Genomic DNA, 14089 nt, shown 5'->3' with positions numbered 1-14089 from the left:
GAAGGTATCTAATCAAAGAAAGTGGACTTTGGCTTCCAGTCACAATTAAAGGCAGTATTCAGCCAAAGCCGAATAGCTTAATTACTGCAGAACTTCGGCTGACTCTGACCTGAAGCAGAAGTTTGGAACACCCCTATTTTTAACCATGGGCAACAAGGGAAAAGGAAGAAAAACAATGAATGAAGGGATAGTTCAGGAAGGAAGAGTCTACTGAGATATTATGAGAAACACTGGTAAATACATTCTGCCAGAGGTCCGAGAACTGTTGAAGCATCAATGATTAACTCATTTTCATCATACAAACCTTCTAAGAGGCGTGTCTGATTTTTGCACTTCTGCCCATAAATAATGATGTAACTCACCATACTACTACACTATGAAGAAACCAAATATGATTGTGAATTTTCAATGTCATTTGCATACCACCTTGTATACAAAGCTTAGAGACGAATGAAAATTGGCAATATTGACTGTTCTACCGCAAAACCTGAGACACTGGAAATATTACTGGGGTGTTGAGGGAATGAAATAGATCAGAGTTATGGCAAAGCTTCAATGTCAAAAGTTATGTTCTCTATCAAAGGATTTTCCCAATAGATGTATTGGTTTCCTCTTGTTCATGTCAGCAGGGTAAGTAAAAAGTTTTATTCCTAGAAATCACATAAGAGGGTTTGCACATATATGCCCTTTGGTAGGTGTGCATGTCTCCCTGGCAGTGCCACCCAAGGACCCATCATCAGTTCTTTGTTCAGGCTCCAGCTGCATGAAAGAATCCTTCTTCACTATGGATGCATTCCTTCATTGTATCTAATACTAATCTAACATTTATTGGTTTTTAATGTCATCAAAGTATTTTTGAGGCAATTATAAAGAAAGGAGGACGGGTTTGCGGAGTTCCTTGCCTTAGCCCTAAGGGCCAACCAACATTACAGCATGTGTTGCAAAGTCGAACATTTATGTCCAAATGTTAATTGTTATATAATTTAGGGATTCTACTGGAGGTAGTCTTTCTCAATTTTAATCCCTCAAAGGGGTGTACACCTCCTATGTTGAGCAGATCTAGTGATACAAAGTTCAAGTTTCTATATCATTGAAATTAGGATATGTATGTAACTCTAACTTTGAAGGCCACATTCTAACGCCATGCAATGCATCCTTAATTCTAGGGTTTGAGAGGACAGTGATTGGGTGTAAGAAGGTTTTTTATGCATGTAGTCATATGCTGTGTCTTTGTTTTTAGCTCCATGACATTCGATGTGCCAGATTGTCTAGTTGTGACCATGATAGCCATTGTACCAAATGGCATTGCAGAAAATTACTTGCTTCAATCAGCTAAATAGACTATCTGACATTGATGAACATTTGGAGGATTGTCCCTTCATTCGGCCTGCAATTATCACACTGATCTGTTATTCAGTATTCTATCATAATAATCAGTTGCGATAAGGGAATACTAATTCAGGAAAAAGGAAGGTGAATAGCATTGGCAGCATTCTTATAGTTAATGTAGGTTTAATAAACTGACAGGGCACCCCATTTGCCCAGTATGATCTTAGAAGTGAAAGGAGCTTGAGCCTTATCGAACCAGCAACAAGCAGGAAATACATTTTGTGTGTAATAAGCATGTTTTCAGTGCATCTGACCTGTACCAGTAAGGACATTAAGGTTTCTGTGGCCAATATAGACAAGGAATTGACCAACTTGCACAAGTAGAGCAAGTGTAGAATGGGTAGCAGTCTTAGACACTGTAGAATACACCTAATGAATATCACTTGCATAATTGTGGGGCTGGCAGCATCGAAGACCTGATATATGCACTTGACTTCAATTCAAGGCAACTGTCCATGGTGAGCCAATGAAAAGACTTGGGAGACTGTGAGATGTGCGCCCTGTTTTTCAGGGAGAAGATAAAGTGAGACAGCACATTTTGACAGTGACAGGCACTTTGCTCTTTTGGAAGTCCTACATTGATTGATTGGCAATAATACATTCTTGAAGGAATAAAGGCATTATGTAGACTAGTTCTTTGTTCCACCGGAAAACATATAATTAGGCACCACAGCATGGTTAGATGATAAGAGAAGATTTTGGGCACATTGAGCCTGATTCACAGATCACTTTTCAATGGAATTGCACCATTATAACACATGTCTGTGAATCAGGCCCATTGTTTACTTGAGGTCAGATTCATAGTCCTAAATGAGACCGAGATTCTGGAACTTCAGAACTGGTTTGGGTGATACGTTTGAGGATGTCGGATCAGTGATAATAGTAAAGCAAGTTATTGTAAAGAATACTGTTATTTACAGTGGTAGTCAAATTCATCAGTCACATCAACCACCTTTATAAAATGTGTTGGCAGTTGAAAAATTAGCCTTACTATTTCTTCAGCATTTTTGGTGCATGTTCACTGAAGATCATTTGTGGATAGTATGCTCAGGTATTTCAGAGGTGCTTTTTACCACTCTGCCCCAAACGTGTTTCTCTGTAGCCAAAAGTGTTTCAGCAATGAAGGATAGAAGGCATAATCACTGACTTTGATCAAATTGTTCAGATTTCCTTGTTTGTGAATACAAATGAACACATTCTAAGAGAGCCAGCAACAACAGAGTATCTTTGAGTTCAGTAGAAAAGAAACATTGCACATGAGTTCAAATAGAACGTTTTTATTTCACTGTTGTGGATCGCATTGCAACTGATACTGGGTGTCAAGGGAGATGCACAGACAAGAGTAAATGGGAACGTCTTTCACATCTGTATTTTGAACTTTGCATTTGCAAAGCCACTGATCCGGATGGATCTTGGATTCTCATGGAAGGGAGCGGATAAGACTGCAAAAGGATAACTAGTTTTTATAACAATGCCTGGCTTACAAAAGCTCTGTTCTGCACCAGGTTCAGGGCTCTGCTTTCATAGCACTTGCCCTTACATTCCTGTTTTGTATTTGTGTTTATGTCGTATGAACATAGCTAGGAAGCAACCGAGTGGTTACCAAAGGTTAGTGGAATGGGAGGTATCAGGCTATATTAGCTTGGATATCCCATACTACTGGTTTGGTATACAATTAGTAGTAGGTGGTCGTGAGTGACTCCTAGGTATTATCTGAAGATCATGGCCTTTCCGGTTACTTATTGAACTGCAGGAGCATTGGAGTGATCCTGATTGTTAATTTTAATGTTAAGGGTTACTTGTACCGCACACTATCACCACCGGAGTGGTCCCCTGGTGCTCTGGCAGATCTGAAAAAGGACGGTGTGAAACAGGAAGGCTGTGGCAGTGGTTAGTAGGGTGCAGTGTGAATAGAAAAGTAAGATATGATCTTCTGCTGGCAGCTTCAGTTTGGTTTGCACAGTTAGCTGAGTTAGGGGGGATGTTCTAGTCAGAGCAATTCCCACGTGCTTTTGTGCATGGTTATGTGTTTGTTTGTATGTTGTTGCAGTGTGGTGAAGTACGTGCGATTTGCTGTGCAAAGATGTGGTCATCTGAGGTTGCGGAAACATTTGGTTTTAGTATTGGGTTAGCAGGGTTTGTTTTTACCTCTTTGCTTTGTTTTCTGTGTTCTGCATCTTTGACCATCCAGTGTGCATTCATATTGTTTGGCTTCCTTGTCAGCAGGTACGTTGCAGTGTGGTAATAATCTTCTGTAGAAGTCTAGTGGTATGTGGACATGGCTCGTGGACGTGTGTTCCCCCACCATAAGTTTAGAGATGGTTAGGTTGGGAAGGTTATGGGTCTTCCCTTGACTTCTAGTGGGGGGTCCCTGCCTACAGTGGTATTCCTCTGTAAACTTAGCTGCGTGTGTGCACGAGAGGTCCAGAATGTCTTCCCTACGCCCATTAGTTGGCTATGGTTAAGCAATGGATTGACGGTCCCTCCGTGGGCTTCCTGTTTATGCCAGAATGTATGATTCCTGCTCGTTTCCTTCTGATTCTGGGGTGAAGGGCCAGGTTCTTAGTCGTTTTCTGAATTCCAGATTATCCCTTGTATTGCGTATGTTTTTTGGTAGGCAATTCCGTGTTTTAGGAGCCAGGTGTGAGAACGATGCTGTTACAGTAGGCTGTGGCATAGCAAGAGCAGACCCGTTTCCTGGATTCCTCTTTCCGTGCCAGTTTAGTCACAAGTCTCACAATGGTCTAGCTCCTAGGGGAGTGTGTACCACCTGAGCCAGTGAGATGTGCGGCCAGGTAAGCTGGTGTTTGGGAAGTAGATGCCTTATATGTGTGCAGACAGTTCAAAAGAGTCCTGGCTGGGATGGGTAGCCAGTGCATTTCTCTTAGGATGGGAGAGATGTGGTCATATTTCTTATTCCCCATCTTCATGAATGAAACAACCTAATTGGGCCAGGTGTGTGGCTGTGACACCAGTGGGTAAGGTGTTCCCTCCTTTGAAATGTGAGTTTACCCCAGCCTAGACTGTGGTGTTGAAATCCTAAGGTTGCAGAAAAGGTTTTACCTTCTAAGTGGCTTTGGCTTTTTTTGTTGATATATTGCTGGAAGGAGAGATTGCTGTCGATAATGATCTCTGGTGATTTGCCACATGAGGCAAGTAAGGTGTGAGCCCATTTAGCCGCCAATGGATGATCTCCTGTTTAGATGGATGGGCTAGTAGGATACATTTAACTTTGGTGGATTACGTTATGGGAAGGTGTCTGCCATCCAAGCTTGGATGGAGGCTAGACATTTCCCGACGCATTAAATATCTTGAGTACAGTTCACTTTGTCTGAGTATCGTCAGTGTATTGGTGAAGTGTGATATCAGGATAATTGAGAAGTGACTGGAGTGGTTCCAGTGCTCTTTTTCCAGTACAGCCTTAAAGGACAAAAGCATGGCATGGCAGTTGGACGTGCAGCACGACCTACAAAGACTCGGTACACACCACAACTCAGCCTGCTCACTTGGTACATTCATTGCTAGCAGCCATGCACATTAACCTGCACATGAACAAAGGTGTGTCACTCTTGGTTGCACTGGAGATTCATCTGTGATGTCAAGTGCAGGTGCTTGTGCTATGCCAACTGTGCCCTCTGCTTGCCCAAGCACACTGCTACTGTAATCTATCCCCTGGTAGATAAATAACAATGTGAGATACAGACTGCACTTTGATAGGTTTATATCAAAGAACTAGAGCCTACTACATCACTGCCACATCGGACATTTGCTACCCGAAGAGCTCAGAGTCCAATTTCCACATTTAATTGCTTGGTTATTGTTATCTAAAGCACAGTTGAGCAGGTAAGGGGCCAGCAATGCACTCCTAACTACTTGAATCCAATAGAGAAAGTGTATATCTTCCAACGGTGCATGTTGTTGCTAACTGTGTTACTTTCCTCAGACATGAGATGATGGCAATAGGCCAGAAGCTTGATTTTCATTTGACATGTCATGAGTAGTCTTCACTGATTCAACCACATGCGATTGACTAGATAAGACACTGGACCAGTTTCTCAAAGTAACGTAAAAGAAAAGAGCGCAGAGGATTGGCTGAATTTGCGTTACCTTTAGATATGTGCAGGTCTACTTATTTTCAAAGGTGACCTGGCATTTCTTTGCAGCTGTGTGACAATGCAAAAGATGTGCTGATGAATCTCCTTGCATACATTAGCGCTTATAGGCTACTCTCAACGCTAATGTATGATGGCCTCTCATTACCCATGTGGGTGCCGAGAGTGCATTCTACAGTGATTGGCTCTTAAAGGACCTGTAACTGTGAAATATCAACAACAACAAAAAGCATTTCTAACCTGTTTGGTGGAGAGAAATACAAATGTGACTGCAGCAATTTCAACCGAGGTTGTCATACTTAATGAAAATGCATGACCAGATCAAAAATGACCCTGTCATTCATGATTTGCGCATCCCATTGTGCCTCTTGCCATAAGGTTTGGGGGAATGTCCCTAATTTCTGCACATTTAAAAGTGCACCTCTTTTGTGAATTTCTGGGTCCACATTTAAATGCACATTAACATCTCCTAATTTGTGCAAATGTGCAACTGGGACGAAAAAGTGCAACTGAATGGGTGCATCTAAGATGTACACATTCAGATGCCCTTTGTGGACTGGGCTGCTCCTTTTTTGGCAGAAGTGATGAGATGCACCAGCAAATCGCATTACTTGCACCAAAGTTCTGAAGACCTGCCAACTGCATCCATTGGGACAGAAGAGCCCTTCATGAGCTACTTGAATGAAAGAATTGTGGAGCAATGAATACTTGTAAGCAATGCTACAGATGCCATGGTAAAGCTCGCCCTCCGCTGTGTGTTCCTAAAAGCAGACGTTTGAAAGGTGGTGGGTGTTGTGTATGTGTCTGTACACGTCGGTTACTGCTTTCGGATCCAGCCACGCACTGCCACTGACCTACCACAAAGCCTTTGTTACATCAAACACTTGTAACAATGAGAGAGTCACAACCACTACTCAGCAAACAGTTCTAAAAGATAAACGGGATGGCATTAAAAGGGATGGATGTTCAGTGAACAAAGCTGTCATCATTAAAGCATCATCAAATCACGTTCGCCTGCGGCATCCCGCTGATTGATTGCGTGCGGCTGGTGGCAGATAATCTCCTGCTATACACATCAGTTTTAAGTAGTGCAACAGTTTATCTCCATTCTCTCCAAGTCCTTTCTCTGTCATTCACTCGATGAACACCTATAGGTTGCTTCCCTTTTCAGTCAAGATACTCGCAGAAGGCAATGTCACACTTGATTAGGAGATTGAATGATAGACTATATACTTGTTATCTTTTATTGGGCCTACTGTAGTTTATGGGAGAATAATATACTATCATTTTGACAATCTGGCAATTGTTCCAGGTAGTTTTGCTTTACTTAAAAGCAAAACCACGTTTAAGCTGCCACCTTTTATTTAAACATTTAAGTTGAAAAAGTTACAAGCAAATTTAAACTCTGCAAATGCTCTTTTTGCTAATAAATAAAAAGCAATTAAAATGATATTTCAGGGACAACACACGAGGAACCCTCTGTTGTACCATGCCTTAGGAAAGTGACACGGGAGCATTTGCCAGATTAATTCAGACCCTATGCTCACCCACCCTAATTTCAAGGACTTCTGGGGGATAATCAATGCACCCATTGGAGTGATTGAAATGAAGATGTTCTGAAACATTGAGACACAGGTTTGACTCATACATAACCAATGCAATGACTACATCGGTTTCAGATTTTTCATCTACAAAGATTATGTAAACTTTCATCTACAAAGATTATGTAAACTTCAGATCTAGATAATTATACATGGTTGAACATAATATCAAAGTAAAAGAACACCTTTAACTGGGATTGAACCCCTGATCATAGTTTTAGAAGCCCTGCACTCCATTCCTAATATGTGGTGGCTGAGTGCATTGTTAATTGAGTCTGGTTACACCTGGCAAATCCTGCATTTTGTGCACCAGTACATTTCTGGCAATTGGCATTTCTACAAATTATCCATAGTCTGGGAAGACCTACAGCAGGCCACACAATTTTAACCCATTGCTAGTTCTTGACTAGTGATAATTTACTGTTGTCAATAAGAAACTGTGTGCTTTGTGCCGAGTGCATGTAGAGAACAGACCTTCATGTCATGGAGCGAGTGACTTTTATGTCTTACTAGTATCTTGCAACTTCGCATTTGTACCCATGCCTTCAGGATGTCATGTGAAACATCTGTGTGGAGGTGTAAGGTGGAGGAGACAATTGATGTCTGGCCTTCATTTTGGGACAAGGTTTCTTTTGTAGAAAAATTTGAAGCTAGTTAGCAGACATTGGTCATTATAGAGCAAGTGTGTTAGATGATCTGAGCTTACGCCTCTAATAGCAGTCATCACAGAGTCAGGCAAGGTATATTTCATATATTTCTATCCCAGTTGGATGATCATTTCTTCTTGATTAATAAAATGTATGCTACATTGTTAGGTTGGTATACTACAATTCACTGTCAATTAATTAAGTTTGTGTCACTGGATAGGCCGCAATAATGGAAACATGTGTTCCAGTGTGATGTAATATATCTATTGACTGTTTAGTGGTACACTTTATGAAGGAATATCAAGAATATAGTGCTCCTCAAGCCTGCAATATAAGACAAGAAAAAGGCTGTTTTATCTGAATATTGTACTTTTCTTTAAAATAACATAGCAAGGAATTCCTAAATTACAATGCTGGCAAGTCACCCACAGTATTCAGGCTGTTTGTCTATAGAAAGGGAAACACAACCTGCTTGTTGTTGTCTCACTACATTTTACATTCAAAATATAGCATCCAATTTAATGTTCATAATTGCATTAACATACATTCATAGGAAAACAAATGTGAATGACTATTCTAGACATTAGACTCAAGTACTATGTACACATGCAAATTGATATTGCTTGATTTAAAGTTTGTTAAAGCATCCAACTACAGTATAGAATTATGTCTGTATCACCCCTCCCCCCCACTAAATATCAAAAGGAGAAACAGTTCTCAGACTAAAGTTTGAAATGCAACAATTCGTTTACTCTGAAACTATTTACAGGTACTGGCATAATAGAAATAGGTTTGCTGCAACATATGATTTCTAATTCCTGGACTGAACTAAATCTAAAATATTTTACCCAGTTTAAGAAAAAACGATGGCTTCTTAGTTTGGACATCTATACTATTTGATTTTTTTGTGATGTTGTATTGCTGGCAAACACTTGTGAAGGTGAGGGTTTCTCAGGGGTTGGCTCCGTTAGGATATCTGGTACAGCAGAGCATAACTTACTATTTACAAGGAGTCATGCTAACCCTCTCCGCTCCATAGTTCCATGCGTTTTTAAGGAATAGATTTCAATTACTTTATTTTCTATGGCAAACACCAACAAAGGACTTGTTATTCCATATTTCAATTTCAGATGTTTAAGGCCTCCCTAGATTCCAAGTTGCAGGAGAAAAGCCTTATTTTGATGATGCTATCTAGAGTTTCAATATGGTGTTATCACCCTGTTCCAAGGGCTAGAACGGGGGTAACGGCCGGAAGCCAAGTTATAGGCCCTTGTAATGGGGTGATAATGCCATTAGCACCCCGGATCACCAAAGCAGTAAACAGGGGTGTTAAAAAAACCACGTGCGTCCCATTCAGTGAATGAAAATCCTTTGCCAAAATGGCCGCCATGGTAAGGCGGGGCTCCATACGGAGCCCCTCTTCCGTTACCAAGGTGGCCTGGAAAAGTGAGAAGCGGTGAGGCGGTGAGGCAAATGCAGGTGCCGCTGCCACAACACTCAGGCAAGTGGGGTAGGGGACAGGGGTTGGGAAATAGTAAAAAAAAAAATAAAAAGAAGAAATGGGAGGGGTGTGGGGAGAGATCACGATGTGAGGCGGGGGAGGCAGCCGGTAGGTTCCGTGGAACGCAGGTTGAGAGTAGAGGTTTTAGCCCATGATCTGCGGAACCTCATTGGCTGTGTACCCCCGCCCCCACGGGTGCTAATTATAATTATAAATCACAAAGCACCTGCATTTCCTTTTTCAGTGATATCGTTTTTTAACATGGTTCCCTAAAATACTTTGAAATGCTATCCAGGATTTAGTACATTATTTGGGCAATTATCTAAATAATCTGAGGCCATGGTTCTCATTTTTTGTTTGTTTGTCGGGGGTCTAGGACAGGTAGGGACAGGTAGGGAATCTAAGGCCCTCATTCCGAGAAGGGCGGTAAGGGATACCGGCCACAGGTAAGGAGACCAGTGCCGATAATCCCTTACCGCCCTACTATGAGGTCCCTTAGCGGGTCCCTTCCTTAATGCCTGGTCTGACCAGTTGTTAAGGAGGGGACCCGTTAAGGGACCTGGGCGCAAATAACGGGCTTGGCATACGCCGGTCCGTTATTTGCACCCTCCCCATTCCCATTTGAGCCCTATGGGGGCTCAAATGGGAATGGGGAATGGTTTGGTGAATGGGGACTTACCGGTCCCTCCAAGGTCGGAATGGACCGGTAAGTCCCCATTGAACCAAACCGGAGTCAGTACCGGTATGGGAGGCAGTCATGGCACAAATAGCGCCATGATTACCACCATATTGGAATGAGGGCCTAAATAGTCTCAGGCAGTTCCAACCAGGAAACTCGTCCTGTGAGTCCGTGCACCTGCTCCCAAACTTTCCCTCAGGGTATCTGGTTCTGCCTTAGCAAATGCATTTGCATTAATTTTCCCCAACAACTCCCCCTTCTTGCTATGAGCTTAAATAACCAGCGAACCAAACCGGAGTCAGTACCGGTATGGGAGGCAGTCATGGCACAAATAGCGCCATGATTACCACCATATTGGAATGAGGGCCTAAATAGTCTCAGGCAGTTCCAACCAGGAAACTCGTCCTGTGAGTCCGTGCACCTGCTCCCAAACTTTCCCTCAGGGTATCTGGTTCTGCCTTAGCAAATGCATTTGCATTAATTTTCCCCAACAACTCCCCCTTCTTGCTATGAGCTTAAATAACCAGCATACACAGCATAATTTCGCAGGTAATTTTTGATTGGACAGGGACTGTGATGGGGGCCCTTCCCTTTCTTACCCAAGTAGGCCCACTTCCTTACTTCTATTGGCTCACTGAATTCTAAATCACAAGATGGATCCGCCAGCTATGAACTACCCTGGCTCTACGAATAAAGAATCAAAATTGAACTGGAATAGTCATTTTTGAATTAATTATAAACAAGATCCTACAATCTTGGTGAAAATAATGTGTTTCGATCTGTAATAATTTTCTGAATACAGAGATATTCATTTTTTGGCCACTTCATGCATGACAGAGTTATCAACATATGAAAATCATGCATCCCTCATCCATTTTAATGCATCATTTTTATATGATATGATATGATAGTTTATTTATATAGCGCCTATACACAATGTGTTACAAAGCGCTTCAAGGCAAGGGTGGGAACAAGGGAAAATACAACGACATTCTTACAGGCCATGAACAGTAAGGATGTGAAATTAACTATCGTACTCGGCCTGACGACATTTCAGGTAGTGCAAGTGCTAAGACATAGATAAGGAAGGGAGGGGGAGAGTAGGAAGGAAATGGAAACAGACAGGCAACTACCGTACTAGGCCTGACATTTCTGGTAGAGCCGGAGGAAAACAAACGGTGAGGGAGAGGAGTGCAGAAAGGGAGGGGAGGAACAAGACAAGCGACTATCGTACTAGGCCTGACAAAGTTTCAGATAATGCTGGAGGGAGGGGGGGGGGCAGTAAGGGGTTGGTGGAGCGACAGAGGAGGTTGCTATCATACTAGGTCCAGGGACAATTCTGATAGAGTAAGTGCATAGAAGAAAGTAAGGGGAGGAGGGGAGGAGAGAACAGAGAGTAAGCAGTCAAAAGAGTGGAGACGCAAGAGGGGAGAGCGAATACAATTGCAGAAGTCAGAAGTAACACATAATGTTGTAAGCCAGGATACAAGATGAAGATGGGAACAGCACGATTCAGGGCCACCATGAGTACAAGATGCAAAGGAAGTCCAGCATGAGAGTTGAGAAAGGGTGACGCACCGTGAATCAATGAAGTCTATAAAAGTAAAATCCAGCATTGGCCACAAGACGGTGATGGTGAAACCAGAATGTATCAGGACAGACTCCTGTGTGCAGGAAGGGGGGGCACAAGGGAACAACACAGGGGGACCAGAGAGGGTGGGGAGGTCTATGGGGACAGAGGGTGTAAATACGTGTTGGTGCATGCTTACCTGCTGTCTTAGCAGGTGGTTGGACCCTGGATCCTCCTGGTCCGAACAGGTCCAAACAGAAATTGCCCTTTTCTTTGACTGCCCTTCACTATGGACACACGGGCGAGAGACACCCTTGATCTAAGAGTTAAGATCAGGAAGGAAGAGGCAGGGCTAAGAAGGTGGGTGGTGCTTTGGCCAGGTGACCTAGATCCACTTATACCTGCTTCCCAGCTGCAAAGGAAAAGAGGCTGGAGGGCTCCTTAAGTAGGGAAAAGAGCCGTAAGCAGGAAGGCACCAGATGGATGGGGCTTGCTAAGTGGTGAAAAAAGAGCAGCAACCAGGAAGGCACCAGGTGGGCAAGGCTTGCTAAGTGGTGAAAAAAGAGCAGCAACCAGGAAGGCACCAGGTGGGCAAGGCTTGCTAAGTGGTGAAAAAAGAGCGGCAACCAGGAAGGCACCGGTGGGCGGGGTTTGCTAAGTGGTGAAAAAAGAGCGGCAACCAGGAAGGCACCAGGTGGGCGGGGCTTAGGCCAGGTGACCTAGATCCACTTACACCTGCTCTCCAGCTGCAGATTACATCTCATTTTGACATAAAGCAGTCGGCATATAGTGGCCCTGGAAGCTGGAGCAACCAAGCTTACAACAGTCTCCCCACGGAAGCAGACAGCCTCCCAAATAGCATTGGGTGCTGCCCAGACAATGGGATAGTTCATCACCAATTTAAGGTGAACTACAGACCGAGCCCTACAGTTCAACTTTCCCATTAAAATTACCAGAATCAGACAAGATAAGTAGGTCCCCTTCCTCATAGTCGTCAAGGAGATGGTACATGTAGAGGATGGGGTCCTTCTCGTAGGTGATGTAATTCCAGGTGTTCATGATGGGTGCACGGGACAGCACCATCCCACGCCACTGTATGTTGTTTCCATCATCCTTCTCGAAAACATGCTCCACTGCCTTTCCAACCAACTCCTCATCTTTGCTGTGCTCCTCAGGAGTAGAATTAAATGGTCACCTTGGCATGATCTGCTGTTTCTTCACCCTTTTGTCCTTAAACAGCTCAATGCCGTAAACAAAGTCAAACCCATCGTAAATCACCAGGTACAGAGCAGGGTTGACTTTCATCTGGTCGAGAACTAAACCTTTCCATTGGCTTATGGTGCCATTGTTTTCTTGCCATCCATGTTGGATCCTCTCACCGATGAGGCCAGACAATTGCAGGCCCCCCATAATCTCTTCTGACTCCTCAACACTGCGCTTTCTCAATTTAGTTTGAGCAATCGCAAATTATAGGTGTTTGAGCCTGTAGCTCGCCCCCACTCTGGACACGTTAGGGTATACTTCTTATATGAACATGAGTCTCCTTTTTCTGCTGAATTAAGATATATAGTTATATTCCTAGTAAGAAAATTGGTTCAGAAATTAAGACTAATAAAGTATATCTGATTTTCAATTTGTCCTGCACCATTTAAAGGCGACGTCTTCCTGTATATTGCTAAATTGTACTTCATTTGTGTGTTGCTTGCCTCCTGATCAACAGAAGCCATGTGTCATAAGAAACATTTTCTGTTCGATAAAGGACCATTTTATTAAGTTGCTTAATGGAACAGATGCAGATTCTTCTTTGAAATTGCTCATAATGGTTGACCAGGCAAACATCAATCTATTGGCAGTGGGTCATATAGATTGCCTGAAAAACGAAATTATAATGTAGCCTGAATTTCCAATTTCTAATGTAAAGGCCACATGCAATGTTATTTTTTGAAGTTTAGAACAGGGCCTTTGTCTCGGGGACACACAGCTCTTCTGCTTATATTGTTCTACTGGTGTAATTGGTATGTTACTGGTGAAGGGGCATTCTGTCTTTATAAGAGAGGCTGGTGACTTAGTGTTTCTGTCTGAAGATATGGTCTAAGGTAACTGAAATTTAAACAGAATGTCAACGCAGCATAATATGTCCAATGTCACATAAAAGTGTGTAAGTTAAACACTTTTTACTTGTAACAGCTATCAAAAATGATGGTTCAATCAATTATAAACATTCTAACTTTGTAAATAACTTCATATTGTCAATGTCTTTATATAATATGGCAGCACACATGAAGAAGCACATTTACATTACACGTTTCTTTTTTAAAGCCTACAAGGATAGTATGTTTCCTTACAGAAGAGTGGATGGTAAATCTAGAGGGAAGTGTCAATCTGATCTTGCATCACTGAATAGTGAGCATTACATGCAATCCCTGATTTCAGTAAGCAGTTGCTATCTTGCAATTGATCATTAAGACACATTGTTGTTTTCAGGATTGTGTCCCTCTACTGTGTATGCAGTCTTAGCCTACATGTGGCTATCTCCCACATCTTCATGTACCTTCTTGGCCAACAAGTGCATTTTAGTATGTTTGGGAGA

The 14089-nt window shown here is 42.5% G+C and overlaps 1 protein-coding gene across 3 annotated transcripts in view; it reads left to right on the top strand.

Annotated features, from left to right (window-relative positions):
• Positions 1-14089, top strand: part of AFF2 (ALF transcription elongation factor 2) — a 1055119-nt gene that overhangs the window by 82744 nt on the left and 958286 nt on the right. The window lies entirely within an intron of this gene.

The sequence above is a fragment of the Ambystoma mexicanum genome, chromosome 5p (genome assembly GCF_040938575.1).
Source record: "Ambystoma mexicanum isolate Mex_15411 chromosome 5p, UKY_AmexF1_1, whole genome shotgun sequence".
NCBI classification, from domain to species: domain Eukaryota; kingdom Metazoa; phylum Chordata; class Amphibia; order Caudata; family Ambystomatidae; genus Ambystoma; species Ambystoma mexicanum.
This window is presented reverse-complemented; position numbering and strand designations above follow the sequence as displayed.